Source organism: Myxine glutinosa, chromosome 2 (assembly GCF_964187855.1).
Source record: "Myxine glutinosa chromosome 2, kmMyxGlut1.1, whole genome shotgun sequence".
Classification (NCBI taxonomy): Eukaryota; Metazoa; Chordata; class Myxini; order Myxiniformes; family Myxinidae; genus Myxine; species Myxine glutinosa.
Window position 1 is genome coordinate 244,199,603 of NC_136262.1, and position 18,434 is coordinate 244,218,036.

Genomic DNA, 18,434 nt, shown 5'->3' on the forward strand with positions numbered 1-18,434 from the left:
GAATTCTTCATTGTACCAGAGGGTGCTTGAGGATAATGTAAGGCCATCTGTCGGAAAGTTGAAGCTCAACCGAAGGTGGACCTTGCAACAAGACAATGACACTAAACATCTTACTATAATTCACCAAATGTCAGTCTGTCTGTTCGAAGGTACCGTAAAAACTGCTGAACCGATCACAAATATATTTTTGGTGGGTAATCCTGGGACCACTGGGAGTAAAATAGGCTATTTAGTTTTCCCAATTTCAGCTTTGGTCTCCAGCATTCTTAGGTTTGGACTCCCGCATAACATTCGCGTTCGCATAACGTTCATTGTGACGATGTTCTCATTGTGACTATATTACTATAATTCACCAAATGTCCATCTGTCTGTCTGTCTGTCTGTCTGTTCAACGGTACCGTAAAAACTGCCGAACCGATCTCAACGATATTTTGGGTGGATAATCCTGGGATCTCCAGGAGTAAACTAGGCTATTTAGTTTTCCCAATTTCAGCTTTGGTCTCCAGCATTCTCAGGTTTGGACTCACGCATAACATTTGCGTTTGCATAACGTTCATTGTGACGATGTTCTCATTGTGACTATATTACTATAATTCACCAAATGTCCGTCTGTCTGTCTGTCTGTCTGTTCGAAGGTACCGTAAAAACTGCCGAACCGATCTCAACGATATTTTGGGTGGATAATCCTGGGATCTCCAGGAGTAAAATAGGCTATTTAGTTTTCCCAATTTCAGCTTTGGTCTGCAGCATTCTCAGGTTTGGACTCCCGCATAACATTCTCGTTCACATAACGTTCATTGTGACGATGTTCTCATTGTGACTATATTACTATAATTCACCAAATGTCCGTCTGTCTGTCTGTTCGAAGGTACCGTAAAAACTGCCGAACCGATCTCAACGATATTTTGGGTGGATAATCCTGGGATCTCCAGGAGTAAAATAGGCTATTTAGTTTTCCCAATTTCAGCTTTAGTCTCCAGCATTCTCAGGTTTGGACTCACGCATAACATTCGCGTTCACATGCTGTTCATTGTGACGATGTTCTCATTGTGACGATGTTGTGACGATGTATATGTTCACGGTAGTGTTTGACGTGACGGTGTGAACGTAATTTCGTAATGTTTTTCGTTTCGTAATCCTTTAATGAAAGTTTAATGTTTAATGAACGTTTAATGCCCTTCGATGTCCGGGGCCGCACGCGCGCCACATTGGACGCGCCAGTGTGTACCTTGCCCTTCGCCGTCAGGCTCAGGTAAACCGTTTAGCCCCATCCGTGATGGGGACTGGGGCTTGAGACTATGTCCCACAAACGAGGAATTCCCAGTAAGCGCGAGTCATCATCTCGCATTGATCAAGTCCCTGCCCTTTGTACACACCGCCTGTCGCTACTACCGATCGGACGGTTTGATGAGATCCTCGGAACAGCCCCCGCACGGGCCGTTCTCGGCTCGTGCCGGTGCACCGAAAAGATGAGCGAACTTGACTGTCTCGAGGAAGTAAAAGTCGTAACAAGGTTTCCGTAGGTGAACCTGCGGAAGGATCATTATCGGGACAACATGAGAGCAAGCAAGACGCGAGACGTACGTGGTACGTGATCGTCCATGTACCGTTTAGCCATGTAATGTTTAGATTTTGATAATTTGCGTGTGATATGATTTAATGGATGTTTATATGAATCGTTTAAAATAAAAAAAGCCTTCAATTTCTGATATTTTACCTTTTCATTTGGGCTTCCTAATTGAAGCCCCGCCCGTATGGCGGGTACTGTTGCTAGTACCAGAAAATACACCAAGGAATGGCTGAAAAGAAAGAAATGGAGGGTTATAGAATGGCCAAGTCAAAGCCCGGATCTAAATCCCATCGAGATGTTGTGGGGGGATTTGAAACGAGCTGTGCATGCAATTGTGCATGCTGTGCAACAATTTTTTGTTGAATAAATTGTTGCAAAGTTAATTTTTCATTGTTTTTTGTTCAATTAGATCACCTTTATCTGTAGATACTGTTTAAATGAAGATCAAATATTGATATGTCCACATATGTTAAAAAGATTTTAAAAACATTTTATGGCGTGTTCTTACTTTTTCCACATGCGAAATTTGCATTTATGTTTATTTAAATTATACAATGGACTACAAAATGTAAATGTTTCATGATATTTGTTATATTATATCACCTTTATCTATCAATATTGTTGAAATGAAAATCAAATAGCTGTATGTTGAAATATGTTGAAAAAGTCAACTTTATATGGGGTTGTACTTACTTTTTCACGTGACTGTGTATATATATATATATATATATATATATATATAATGGTATCTGTAATCTGGTTCTCCAACCTAATGAGCGGACAACATGACGTCATCGCCATGCACGTCCGCCTTGCCTGCAAAGTTCCAGAGGAACCATCCAGCAGTGCGTCATTACGGATTATAAATACAGATACTGTCACAAGTGCATGCAAAACTCACAGTTACCGACCTGGTTTCGCCCTTGTTGGGGCTTCATCAGGGCAACGCAGTGAGGCTTTCCATACACTTGTAACTTTGTGACCCTTTCGGTTTTTATATCAGTCACTATGCGACCTTCATATCATCAGTGGAGAACCGCCAGCAAGGTGTCCCATACAGCTGCTGCTGCACCTTGCTGGGAGCGATAAGCACCGCCTGCCACGCGGTGACGTTATCTCTGGTAAGGTGCAGGTGCAGCAAGGTGCAGGTGCAAGGTGCAGGTGTATGGTGTATGGGACAGGTGGTGTCCAGCAAGGTGCAGCATCTATCGCTCCCAGCAAGGTGCAGCAGCAGCTGTATGGGACACCTTGCTGGCGGTTCTCCACTGATGATATGAAGGTCGCATAGTGACTGATATATATATATATATATATATATATATATATATATATATATATATAAACACACACACACACACACACACACACACACACACACACACACACACACACACACACACACACGCACACACAGTCACATGAAAAAGTAAGTACACCCCCATGTAAAGTTTTGACTTTTTCAACATATTTCAACATACAGCTATTTGATCTTCATTTCAACAATATTGATAGATAAAGGTGACATAATATAACAAATATCACAACAAATTTACATTTTGTAGTCCATTGTATAATTTAAATAAACATAAATGCAAATTTCGCATGTGGAGAAAGTAAGTACACCCTTGGCTCTCAGAGGTGGTATTGCCCCCTTTGGCAGAAACAACCTCAAGTCGGCGTTTCTTATCACTGTCTACCAGTCTCTGACATCGACTGGGAGAAATTTTTGCCCACTCCATGCAGAATTCTATCAGCTGTGCGATGTTTGAGGGGTTCCTTGCATGCACAGCTCGTTTCAAATCCCCCCAAAACATCTCGATGGGATTTAGATCCGGGCTTTGACTTGGCCATTCCAGAACCCTCCATTTATTTCTTTTCAGCCATTCCTTGGTGGATTTACTGGTATTTTTAGGGTCATTGTCATGTTGCAAGGTCCACCTTCGGTTGAGCTTCAACTTTCCGACAGATGGCCTCACATTATCCTCAAGCACCCTCTGGTACAATGAAGAATTCATAGTGGATTATATGATGGTGAGCTGCCCAGGCCCTGATGCAGCAAAGCTGCCCCAAACCATAATATCTCCACCACCATGCTTTCCAGTTGGTATCAGGTTCTTCTGGTCAAATGCTGTCTTTGGTTTTCGCCAAACATGTCTTCTGGTACTGTGGCCAAATAGCTCTACCTTTGACTCATCTGTCCAGATCACATTGTTCCAGAGTGCTGTTGTTTGCCTAGGTGTTCATTGGCAAACTTTAGTCTTGCCCTGATGTTCTTTCTGGAGAGAAAAGGTTTCCTCCTGGCACACCTCCCATGTAGATCAAATTTGTGCAGCCTCTTTCTAATGGTAGACTCGTACACTTTGACATCAACAGTGGCAAGAGCTACCTGCAGGTCGCGTGATGACATTCTGGGGTTCTTAGAGACTTCTTTCAGCATTTTGCGGTCTGCTCTCGGGCTGAACTTGCTGGGCCGGCCTGGCCTGAACAAGTTGGCAGTTGTTTGGAATCTTCTCCACTTGTAGATGATCTTCAGGACAGTCGAATGATTGATTTCAAATTGTTTGGAGATCTTTTTAAATCCCTTCCCAGACTCGTAGGCATCTATAACCTTCTTTCTGAAGGCCTCAGAGAGCTCTTTTGATCTCGGCATGGTGACGCTGCACACTTCAACAACAAAGAGCAAACCAAACTAAATGTCTGAGGTTTAAATAAGACAGATTCCTCCAAGATCCTCTCTGATGATGTTCTAATCATTTGCACCTGAGCTGGCGCACCTGATTCTAATTTTAAGTATTTGAAGTAGTGATAAATGTAGGGGTGTACTTACTTTTTCCACACGCAAAATTTGCATTTATGTTTATTTAAATTAAACCAAGGGGTACAAAATGTAAATGTTTCATGATATTTGTTATATTATATCACCTTTATCTATCAATATTGTTGAAATGAAGATCAAATAGCTGTATGTTGATATATGTTGAAAAAGTCAAAACTTTACATGGGGTGTACTTACTTTTTCACGTGACTGTGTGTATATATATATATATGCACATACATACATTGATTTTAATGTACCATATTATGTTATTACAGAGTGTTCATGTTGCTGAAACAGTTTTTTGGCAAGGAGTATACTGGATGGGTTGCCATTGAGTTCCCAAATATATATATATATATATATATATATATATATATATATATATATATATATATCTCAGTCCTTTATACTTTTAATTCAATTTGAAGTGCACATTATCTAATTTGCCTCAACAGCAGGCTTTTAAAATAAACTGCAGGCAAATTAAATCGCATGAATGTATTAATGGACAATGCGAGACAAAACATACTTCCCACTAAAACTGATGAATGACTGAAGGCGAACAGATGCACAGACAAAAAGAACGAAAAAGCCGACTATTCCCCCGAGACTTTGTTATACAATGACAAAATACTCAATTCGTTTATACCGTGAGACTACTATACGCCTGTACCTTGTTAAGCTGCAATTGCATCTCGTAAACGATATCACACTTCTATCAAAACTTTCCAATTTCCGAACAAAGCAAAAATAAAAAGTTCCCAATATAATCATGACTCCAGCAGCAAGGGGCAAATTTAAGCCAATTATTCCAATTATCGATACCTTCAGAAGCATAAAAGGAGAAATAATTTCATTTGAAAAAAACACATGTTTAACGATCATTGGCCAATTAAGTGCGAACGATGAGTTGAAGAGAAAAGTGCAGTTGGACAGAAGGGGATTAGTGGAATGCATTATGCATAGACAGAAGGATGGAGAAAGACCCAGAATGGGCAAGGAGGTGGTTGGGATGGAAGGGGGAAAGAATGGTTGAGAGGAAGTGTGGGGGATAAAGTATCATAAGAAAACGGAGAGGGGGGAATGTGGTGGCGATCACACTGCAGAGAGAACGTCGAAAGAAGGCTCGGCATGAGACAAAGGGCCTGCGGGCCATTGATGAGGTTAAAAGTTGCACACTCGTACATACTTTTCAGTCTGATAAGCAAGATGAGAGTGAATCCTGAGGATATATAAACTCCAACATGAAGCACATTCACCCTTTGATACATTTCACCCCACCGATTCATTTCGGGATGGTAAAAATGGAGGGGGCACCGTTAAACAATTCCCCTATCGATTAGTACGTACTTAAAGCCGCACTAATAACACCGCACGTGTAAACGCATACACTCACACAGGCACGAGTGAAAACATGTTTTCTTTATAAGGTATTAAAGTTGCACACCATGTAATCTGGACGTGTGAAGGAAATAGCATAATAATCATGATTATCGATATCGTCAGCGCGAAACGATGATGCTATCCGAAGGGAGGAACACACCAACCTTGGTGGTATGATGGTTGGAGCATCTCCTCCAAGTCTGGGAGGTTGATGGTTCGAACCTTGTCTGACTAATTCATACCAAATAGTGTAGAACTGGTCTGTGCTGCTTCCTTGCTTGGCACTCAGCATTTAAAGAAAGGGTCAATCACAGATAAATACCCTAGGTTGGCATCCATAACCTGGGCTTGATGGACCCAATGGCCCATCAAGTCCTGCGCCGATGCTCTTTGTCAGGGAATTCCTATTATATTATTATGAGTATAAAAGTCTGAAGCCTGGGCGTAGCGTCAGGTGTGCTTATATCTTTTTATTTATTAGACATCCTATGGACGTAAATTAACATTCATTTTACTCTGCGCACATTGCACATCACATGCAGCAAATTTCACCTTCCACATTGCACATTGTCGTTGTTATAAAAAAAAAACAAGACCGGAAGTCTAACAGCGGCGTAGCCGGGCTTGTAAAATATTATAAACCACAAACACATATGATTAGCTTTTTAAACAATCACGAATGCTGTTTATAACATTAAACAAAGAAATTTGGAGGAATCCCGAGATCCGTAAGGTAAGTTTTACTTGTAGAACTGAGGGAAGATCTACTGTAATCTATATACCCCACAAGGATTGGGTAAATATCATGCTATCAAAAAACCAAGGCATGTATGTCCCCTCAAACGTATACCAATCAGAGCTGAGAATCTGGTCACATGACGGGGTGATGTGATTACGTCTGATGTCATTACGGCGGTGCGGCGGCTGACTCTCAACACTCCGGCATTTTGATTCCAATTCGTTCAGGCCGAACATATTGTCGAACCTGTCATATATCACAATCGCCATGCTCTACCTTTACATTTTTCATTCAGTGTGAAACACAAACAACCCGATTGTTAAAATGATCATCAAATATCGAAAGCATCGGGCGTCTCTTCTAACAATGCGGTACGTATAGGCCTTAGGTGTTATGACTCACCATCTGTTTCGGACAAGTTAAACCCAGGTTTCTTAATACAGTGGTATCGTTTCAGTAGTATCGTTTTTGTAATAATAATAATATTATAGTAAATATAACCATAACACTTTAATCCCAATGTCGTGAATGGAAAGTTGATGGATTGAAGTGTTGTAACCGTGGAAGTAAGGAATACACCTCGGTTTTTTAAAAAGAATATATTTTTCGTAATAATAACGTAATGTTACAACGTAACTTTAACGTAACGTTATTATTATAGTAAATCTAATCATAACACTAATCCCTTTGTAGTGGCTGCAACGTTACTGGAGGTTAAATATATATCTTATATATATATTAAAGTAGCGGCAGTTTTGTGTCCGGCCGTCATGCTACGTCATTACGTATATGATGTCATTATGGTGTAAACACCCGCTCACTTCGAGAGCGGCAGGAAAGGTCATTCCTCTTTGGGGTATATAGATTACAGTCAATCTATGGTCGGGTCTCAAGAACATTGGGTGTGTTCATTTACCAAGTTTATTGTGTAGACATCGCCAAGTGGTTTAAGCATTCGAGCAAGCACTCAATTCAAAACCCTTAAGGAACGGCTGGCTTGGCAAGCACTAGCTAGCTACTTGGTAAATGAGCACACCTCCAACCCTTGTGGGGTATATAGATTTCAGTAGATCTTCGCTCAGTTCTGTAAGTAAAACTTACCTCATTGATCTAGGGATTCCTCCAAATTTCTTTGTTTAATGTTATAAACAGCATCAGCGGCTGTTTAAAAAGCTAATCATGTGTGTTTGTGGTTTATAATATTTTACAAGCTCGGCTACGCCGCCGTTAGACTTTTGGTCTTGTTTTATGGTAGATTACAAGTTATCTGATCATTTAAAGCCCTTCGATACAGTGTATAAATACGGAGTTATGAGGAAATGTTTTGTTTCTCAATAGATTATACTGTACAAAGCAAAATGGGTCAAAGAAGAGCAATATCAGTCGCTCCTATGAAGCACTTCGATTGGTGAATTTTAAACTCGAACCGTTCTCTCGTGAGTCACGTGGTATAGTTTTGGTCCCGTTTGATAAAGGGTCTCAGACTGTCAGACACACACACACACAGGTTTTGAGCTCTGCGCAGCGACCGCCTATCTGCGTGCTTCTAAGCCTGCCCAAAAGCTTCCTCCGTAGCGATCCTAAACCCTTAAGCCAATCTCTTTCAGCCTTCCTTGTCACGCTGTAAAAGAAGGGGCAGGCGGCAGGAAAAGACAGATTTGTGAGTTCAAAAGTCGTCGACTCCGAAAGGCGAAACACCCGAAGGCCTCCCTCCCTGAGTGTGGCGGATAATCCGATAATGGTATTGGGAGGCTGCCAAGCACCAGGCTCTTTCTACAGCCACCAAAAACAAAGACTACCTCATTAATATCATTCCAATAATCCTACCTTTAGTCTTGATCATTATCTCTCAAAATGTTGGGTCTTCTTCTCTCCCGACCTTATTATAATGCACGTGCACGTGGTAATAAGTGGAACACCCGTGCGGTGTGTGTTACCCCCTTAAAGTAGAACGAGGGGATGCTTTTTTGATAGCATATTTTTGATAGTTTTTTGATAACACATCACCATATTAATATAATTGAACGAGGGGATGCTTTTTTGATAGTTTTTTTATTACACATCACCATATTAATATAATTGAACGAGGGATGCTTTTTTGATAGTGTATTTTTGATAGTTTTTTGATTACACATCACCATATTAATATAATTGAACGAGGGGATGCTTTTTTGATAGCATATTTTTGATAGTTTTTTGATAACACATCAGCATATTAATGGAATTGAACGAGGGGATGCTTTTTTGATAGTTTTTTGATTACACATCACCATATTAATATAATTGAACGAGGGGATGCTTTTTTGATAGTGTATTTTTGATAGTTTTTTGATTACACATCACCATATTAATGGAATTGAACGAGGGGATGCTTTTTTGATAGTTTTTTGATTACACATCACCATATTAATATAATTGAACGAGGGATGCTTTTTTGATAGTGTATTTTTGATAGTTTTTTGATTACACATCACCATATTAATATAATTGAACGAGGGGATGCTTTTTTGATAGCATATTTTTGATAGTTTTTTGATAACACATCAGCATATTAATGGAATTGAACGAGGGGATGCTTTTTTGATAGTTTTTTGATTACACATCACCATATTAATATAATTGAACGAGGGGATGCTTTTTTGATAGTGTATTTTTGATAGTTTTTTGATAACACATCAGCATATTAATGGAATTGAACGAGGGGATGCTTTTTTGATAGTTTTTTGATTACACATCACCATATTAATATAATTGAACGAGGGGATGCTTTTTTGATAGTTTTTTGATTACACATCACCATATTAATGGAATTGAACGAGGGGATGCTTTTTTGATAGTTTTTTGATTACACATCACCATATTAATGGAATTGAACGAGGGGATGCTTTTTTGATAGTTTTTTGATTACACATCACCATATTAATATAATTGAACGAGGGATGCTTTTTTGATAGTGTATTTTTGATAGTTTTTTGATTACACATCACCATATTAATATAATTGAACGAGGGGATGCTTTTTTGATAGCATATTTTTGATAGTTTTTTGATAACACATCAGCATATTAATGGAATTGAACGAGGGGATGCTTTTTTGATAGTTTTTTGATTACACATCACCATATTAATATAATTGAACGAGGGGATGCTTTTTTGATAGTGTATTTTTGATAGTTTTTTGATAACACATCAGCATATTAATGGAATTGAACGAGGGGATGCTTTTTTGATAGTTTTTTGATTACACATCACCATATTAATATAATTGAACGAGGGGATGCTTTTTTGATAGTGTATTTTTGATAGTTTTTTGATTACACATCACCATATTAATATAATTGAATGAGGGGATGCTTTTTTGATAGCATATTTTTGTTAGTTTTTTTATTACACATCACCATATTAATATAATTGAACGAGGGGATGCTTTTTTGATAGCATATTTTTGTTAGTTTTTTGATTACACATCACCATATTAATATAATTGAATGAGGGGATGCTTTTTTGATAGCATATTTTTGTTAGTTTTTTTATTACACATCACCATATTAATATAATTGAACGAGGGGATGCTTTTTTGATAGTGTATTTTTGATAGTTTTTTGATTACACATCACCATATTAATATAATTGAATGAGGGGATGCTTTTTTGATAGCATATTTTTGTTAGTTTTTTTATTACACATCACCATATTAATATAATTGAACGAGGGGATGCTTTTTTGATAGCATATTTTTGATAGTTTTTTGATAACACATCAGCATATTAATGGAATTGAACGAGGGGATGCTTTTTTGATAGTTTTTTGATTACACATCACCATATTAATATAATTGAACGAGGGGATGCTTTTTTGATAGTGTATTTTTGATAGTTTTTTGATTACAGATCACCATATTAATATAATTGAACGAGGGGATGCTTTTTGATAGTGTATTTTTGATAGTTTTTTGATAACACATCAGCATATTAATGAAATTGAACGAGGGGATGCTTTTTTGATAGTTTTTTGATTACACATCACCATATTAATATAATTGAACGAGGGGATGCTTTTTTGATAGTGTATTTTTGATAGTTTTTTGATTACACATCACCATATTAAGATAATTGAACGAGGGGATGCTTTTTTGATAGCATATTTTTGACAGTTTTTTGATAACACATCACCATATTAATGTAATTGAACGAGGGGATGCTTTTTTGATAGCATATTTTTGATAGTTTTTTGATTACACATCACCATATTAATATAATTGAACGAGGGGATGCTTTTTTGATAGCATATTTTTCATAGCAAAAAACTATTTTTGATCGTTTTTTGATAACACACCATAATGTCAATATAATTGAACGAGGGGATGTTTTTTTTGATAGCATATTTTTGATAGCAAAAAACTATTTTTGATTTTTTTTTGGTGTTTTTTTTGTATACAAGATCGAGGCTCGTGTAAGAGCTAACATTAATCACAAAAAAAACCAAAGGGACACATACAACATATAATAATGAGAGCGGGAGACAAGATGAGGAGAGAGAGGGAAGCATGCAATATACAACGGTAGAGGACACTGACATCGGGAGATTTGTGGGAGGGAGAGGGCTTGGGGAGAGGAGGCATGGGAAAGGCGGTTGGGGGGGGAGGTAAAAAAAGCACATGGACACTGCTAGGACTTCCAGGAAAGAAGTCGGTATTTCAAAAAAGTGGATCTGGGGTGAATTAACGGGGGTAGAAAAGATCAAGGTTTTGGATGGGGGAAGATAAGAGATGGTGGTGAACAGCTGTTTTAAAGACCTGGAGGGATGAGTGGGATTGAAGAAAGTGAGGGAGTTTGTTCCAGAGGCGGGAGTAAAGAGGAATGAAAGAGTGAAGGTGACCAGAGTCTTGATTTTGGCAATTTCACCAGAAGACGGTTGCTGGCAGATCTTGTGCAACCTGTAGGATTATTTGGGGGACAGAGCACAGATAGGGCTGGGGGAGCTAGGCCAGATAGGAGTCGATAGAAGACAGAAAGACCACCTACCTGGCTGCAGTGAGTAAGTGAAAGGCCCGCACAATCAGCTTCAGCGCCGGAGATTCCAATGATTATAAAAGCTTTGGTTTTGATGGTTTTTTGATAACACATCAGCATATTAATGTAATTTAACGAGGGGATGTTTTTTGCGGTGACCATCATGTTACAGATTAATATAATTGACAATTGTGATTTTTTTTTAACTTAAAGTACAATAATATTAAACACCTTGCTATACACGATAAATGTAATGCAAATAAACTTTTAACCATTCCTGGGAATATGTGATGTAGACTATTGTAAATTTAAGGGAAGGAAACAATATTTCAGGCTGGGAACCTGATTAAATCTCAGAAGCTTTCGCCAAAAGGACTCTTTTAAACAAAGATGGTTTGAGTTCAGTCTTTACCTACAACTTGTGGGGCATGGGACGTCATCGCCAAACACAATATTTTAAGGCAACTTATTAATTAGTTTTTCAAATGAGCAAATATCAATCCTCTTTGTCGACTGGTTTGTTGTAAACCCGAATAAAACATTTTTTGTTTCATAACACTTTCTTAATAAGCAACTGAAAACATTTGACTGAACGTGTTTTTAACATGAGTGGATGCCGAGAAAGGGTTAAATGTCAAACAATATGATTGATAAGGAGGGGGTTTTTTTAATTAATTTTTATTTTTCCACAACTTGTTACCAGACCAGACTGTCTTGCCCTGCATAATCCTTCGATATGCTCGCATGCTCATATGCACGTGCACACTTGGCAAATATAAATCGTACCTCTTCACTGGCATGGTGGCAATGAACCCTTGTCTCACATCAGCATATGCTACCAGGGTTCTGACCAATAGGGGGCACCTGATATGCATCCACCCTATTTTGGCATCCATTGCACCGTTTATGAGGATTGTTGCAGTCGTTTACGAAGACATTAAATATATATTATGTGTGTGTCTGTATATGTGTGTGTGTGTGTGTGTGTGTGTGTGTGTGTGTGTGTGTGTGTGTGTGTGTGTGTGTGTGTGTGTGTGTGTGTGTGTGTGTATACAGTTACGTGAAAAAGTAAGTACACCCCATGTAAAGTTTCGACGTTTTCAACATATTTCAACGTACAGCTATTTGATCTTCATTTCAATAATATTGATAGATAAAGGTGATATAATATAACAAATATCATGAAACATTTACATTTTGTCGTCCATTGTATAATTTAAATAAACATAAATGCAAATTTCGCATGTGGAAAAAGTAAGTACACCCTTGGCTCTAATAGGTGGTATTGCCCCCTTTGGCAGAAACAACCTCGAGTAGGCGTTTCTTATAACTGTCTACCAGTCTCTGACATCGACTGGGAGAAATTTTTGCCCACTCCTCCATGCAGAATTCTTTCAGCTGTGCGATGTTTGAGGGGTTTCTTGCATGCACAGCTCGTTTCAAATCCCCCCACAACATCTCGATGGGATTTAGATCCGGGCTTTGACTTGGCCATTCCAGAACCCTCCATTTCTTTCTTTTCAGCCATTCCTTGGTGGATTTACTGGTATTTTTAGGGTCATTGTCATGTTGCAAGGTCCACCTTCGGTTGAGCTTCAACTTTCCGACAGATGGCCGATGGCTTCACATTATCCTCAAGCACCCTCTGGTACAATGAAGAATTAATAGTGGATTATATGATGGGGAGCTGCCCAGGCCCTGATACAGCAAAGCTGCCCCAAACCATAATATTTCCACCACCATGCTTTACACTTGGTATCAGGTTCTTGTGGTCAAATGCTGTCTTTGGTTTTCGCCAAACATGTCTTCTGGTACTGTGGCCAAATAGTTCTACCTTTGACTCATCTGACCAGAGCACATTCTTCGAGAAGTGCTGGTCTTGGCCTAGGTGTTCATTGGCAAACTTTAGTCTTGCCCTGATGTTCTTTCTGGACAGCAAAGGTTTCCTCCTGGCACACCTCCTATGTAGATCAAATTTGTGCAGCCTCTTTCTAATGGTAGTCTCATGCACTTTGACATCAACAGTGGCAAGAGCTACCTGTAGGTCCCGTGATGACATTCTGGGGTTCTTAGAGACTTCTTTCAGCATCTTGCGGTCTGCTCTCGGGCTGAACTTGCTGGGGCGGCCTGGCCTGAACAATTGGCAGTTGTTTGGAATCTTCTCCACCTTTAGATGATCTTCCGGACAGTTGAATGAGTGATTTCAAATTGTTTTGACATCTTTTTAAATCCCTTCCCAGACTCGTAGGCATCTATAACCTTCTTTCTGAAGGCCTCAGAGAGCTATTTTGATCTCGGCATGGTGAAGCTTCACACTTCAACAACAAAGAGCAAACCAAACGAAATGTCTGAGGTTTAAATAAGGCAGGTTCCTCCAAGATCCTCTCTAACGATGTTCTAATCATTTGCACCTGAGCTGGTGCACCTGATTCTAATTTTAGGTATTTTAAGTAGTGATAAATGTAGGGGTGTACTTACTTTTTCCACATGCCAAATTTGCATTTATGTTTATTTAAATTATACAATGGACTAGAAAATTTAAATGTTTCATGATATTTGTCATATTATATCACCTTTATGTTTCAATATTGTTGAAATGAAGATCAAATAGCTGTATGTTGAAATACATGGGGTGTACTTACCTTTTCACATGACTGTATATATATATATATATATATATATATATATATATATATATATATATATATATATATATATATATATATATATATATATATATATAATATATATATATATATATACATATATACATATATATATATATATATATATATATATATATATATATATATATATATATATATATATATATATATATATATATATATATATATATATATAGATAGATATATATAAAACACAGTTTGTGTGTGTGCAATGTTACCGATAGACTCCTAAACGGAGAGGCTCACGTACTTGATATTTGGCACAGACATGGCCATTGAGCCTGGGAAGGACATGGCCGACCTAAAAATATTTGACGAGATCCATATTTTTTATTCATATTTACCTCAGCGCATTTCAGCGAGGAATATTATACACGGAATCTGAGCGGTGGCAGAGCAGCGCGCTGATTCGCTCAGAGCGATCACATGATGTTCCATTCCCGCCGCCAGACCATCTATATATATAAAACACAGTTTGTGTGTGTGTAATGTTGTAATGTGTGTAATGTACGGGTCTCCCTTCCCCTATCCGGCAACGCCGGTACTGGAGGGCGTCACAGGATCGGTGAGTCTCCAAAATCCGCTTCGTGCTGTTGCGAAGATGCAGGATGATGTCGCGATTGTTGTGCTGCTCTCCGACCATGAAAACTGCAACGTCATTGTTGACTGGCCCTCCCCCTCCCTCCCCCCTCCGTCCCCCCCCTCCCCCTCCCTTCCCCCTCCACCCTACCCCCTCCCCTTCTCCCATCACCCTCCCCCTCCCCCCCTCCCTTTCCCCCTCCTCCTCCCCCTTCCCCCCACCCTCCCCCCCTCGCCCTCCCCCCGCCCCCCTCGCCCTCCCCCTCCCCCCTTTCCCCTCCCCTTCCACCCTCCCACCCTCTCCTCCCCTCCCCCCTTCCCCTCCCCTCTCCCCCTCTCCTCCCCTCCCCCCCGTTCCCCTCCCCTCCCCTTCCCCCTCTCCTCCCCTCCCCCGCCCGGCAATGCCGGGTACTTCTGCTAGTATATATATATATATATATATATATATATACAGATAGATAGATATATATATATATATATATATATATATATATATATATATATATATATATATATATATATATATATACAAATACATACATACATATATATATATATATATACAAATACATACATACATATATATATATATATATATATATATATATACGTTTATATATATACACATATACAAATACATACATATATATATATATATATATATATATATATATATATATATATATATACGTTTATATATATACACATATACAAATACATACATATATATATATATATATATATATATATATATATATATATATATATATATATATACATACATATATATATATATATATATATATATATATATATATATATATATATATATATATATATATACATATATATATATATATATATATATATATATATATATATATATATATATATATATATATATATGTATGTATATATATATATATATATGTATGTATGTATATATATATATATATATATATATATATATATATATATATATATATATATTGTTACATATTTATGTGAATGTATGTGAATTACTATTCAGGTCTTTGCTTATCAATGTGGACTCGATTAAAGGTTGTTGTGATTAAAGGGTCAGGAGCCCTTCTGGGAAAAAGGAGACTGGAAACGGAAGAAGAAAGACACGAGGTCCTGGAGAAGCGACGATTCTTCTTCTTCCTCGCAGAGCTCGGACGCGAGCGGTATCGATTGAGCAACGTAACAGAATCGGCGTTTAAAAGCCCGTCTGGCGAGAGGAGTTACCGGGACGTGTAACTACCCTTTGACACGTCAAGTCGCCGTGGGTTCGTGCACGGAACCAAGCAGCTGGCACAGTTCGCCTCACCGTCTACAAGGCCGCGTACAGGTCGCACCTTGGGCCGCGCGCGCTGGGCAAGCCGCGTGTTGCTTTGCCTGCTTTGCTGTACCCGCTTTGCTTGGCCAGGAGGTGCGCGCTGCAGCCGTTGTTCCCGGTACGGGACGTGCCCGGTGAAAGCACGTCAGGAAGGGTCCGTTCAACCGCCCACGTGCGGAGATCGAACTACCGGAGTACGGAGACATTGAGAGAGACATTGACCATGGAGGGAGTCGGGAGTGGGGCTCACGTGAGGAATGTATAAGATGGCCATCTTAGAGTTATTATAGATGAGTTTACATCTTTGTACTATTGATTGCTGATTGTGGATGGTTGTTGATTGCTCGGGGAATATATCATTGATTATTCCGGATCCTTGGTGTGGGGTTCTTATTGGTTGGAATTCAGATTTATGCGTTACGAAAGAGCATAAATAATAGATCTTTCTGGCGGAGTTCCTCTCACGGTCCGGGGGTCACCGAGACCAGGTAGTCACCGGGAGGACCACGTAACAATATATATATATATATATATATATATATATATATATATATATATATATATATATATATATATTGTAACGATTTTGAGAAGTATAACGGGTTTTGAGAAGTGTAACGGGTTTTGAGGAGTGTAACAATTTTGGAGGAAGGGTAACGGATGTGAAGAGTATGGTTTTGGTATGGTAACATCATGGTAATGTAAATAATGGTCGCAGCCGTCCTCCTAATTAATTTCATAGAACATACACGCAGGTCACGATATATCTTTTAAATAGTGTATTTCCTTATTCCATGTAGGCTAAGTATGTGTTTTCCACTAGATTGACTTTGCATTGTATCAAACAAAATAAGCGTAGGCCCTTCCAATTTCCCCAAAACCTCCCTTCCAATTGCCTTCCGCATTTTGGCTGGTTTTCTTCAAACCACCATTGGCCACGAGGTAAGGTTGGAGAAGAAAGGCGTGTCTCCACCTCGTCAGAAGAGGGCAGGAGTGAACCGGCCCTAACAGCCAATCAACACCGCGGTGAGTGACCCGGTAGGCGTGCCCTCGGAGCCGGCGGCTTAATTCCGCCGGAGGTGATAAAAGCGACTGCAAGGGACTGCTTGAGGAGATGAGAGATGAGCTGGAGAGGAGCAACGAGGCTGCACCAAAGAGAGGCGGTGAGATGCGAAACGCTCCAAGCCAAAGAGGAGAGGTACTCGGCAAGGAGACCAGCTTTGGAGAGACGCGCTGAAAGGAGGGAGACGGCCCCGCCCCAAGAAGAGGAGCAGGTGTGCCGAACCAGCGCGTGGCGTCTCCCGCAGTGGATACGCGACGGAGGGTTTCCCGCCAAAACCGCGAGGAATTGCGACCGGCGGCCTCCCGACCTTGCCTCCATCTCAAGCCTTACCTGCCTGAACCACCCCTGTGTAAGTGTGAACGTCCTGTCCTGCTCGTTGTCTTGGGGCTAAGTAAAAACGAATAGTGTAAGTTAAGGATTCGCTGTGTCACTGTTTCTTCCATCCTTTGCTTGTGTGTGTATAATAAATCTGTTCTTCCTCCGTATTCTTCTTCTTCTTTTTCATTCTCTTGCGATCGCTTTAGAGATTTCCCGATTGAATATCCGTGGGGCGATCTGGTCAACGTCGGGTGAAATCGGGTTTTAATCGGGGAGTAACTGTTCGGACGCGGTTAAATACACCACCGCTCGGTCAATATAACATCTAAAAGCCGCGTCTGTAACAATTGGTTGTCAGGAGGTGGGATTCGAACCTGGGACTAAATTTGTTAGGCCCAAATTTTGGAACACCAATTGTACTATTAGAGTAACAATTGGTGTCGGGGAGTGAGATCGACCCGGAGCGCGCTGCACGCGCTCAAAATTATAAAGCGGACGAAATTGTGTTTTATAAAACCCGAATTTTTAGATCGCGCCATGGACAATCAAGGCGATCGGATGTCGGTGGGGGAGATAGACGGGTTAGGGGTAACCCAGGAACCAGGGGAAATGTATGTGGAAGAAAGGGAGGAGGAAAATGGCAATGTGGTTGCGGGAATTTCAGGTGCACAAAATGGCGCTCTAGCGCACGTGATTACAGCGGCGCCACATTTAGCCACGCCCATGGTCGCGGTAGTCGAACCGGAGATGCCAATGGATTTGAACCTTTTTTTTATACAAATGAAGGCCCTTATGGCCCAGAATAGCGAGAAAATGAGGGAGGAAGCAAGGGCTGATAGTGCGAAAATGGAAAGCAGAATGATGGGGGTAATGAGGGACGAAGCAAGGGCTCAGAGTGAGCAAATGGGGGTAATGAGGGACGAAGCG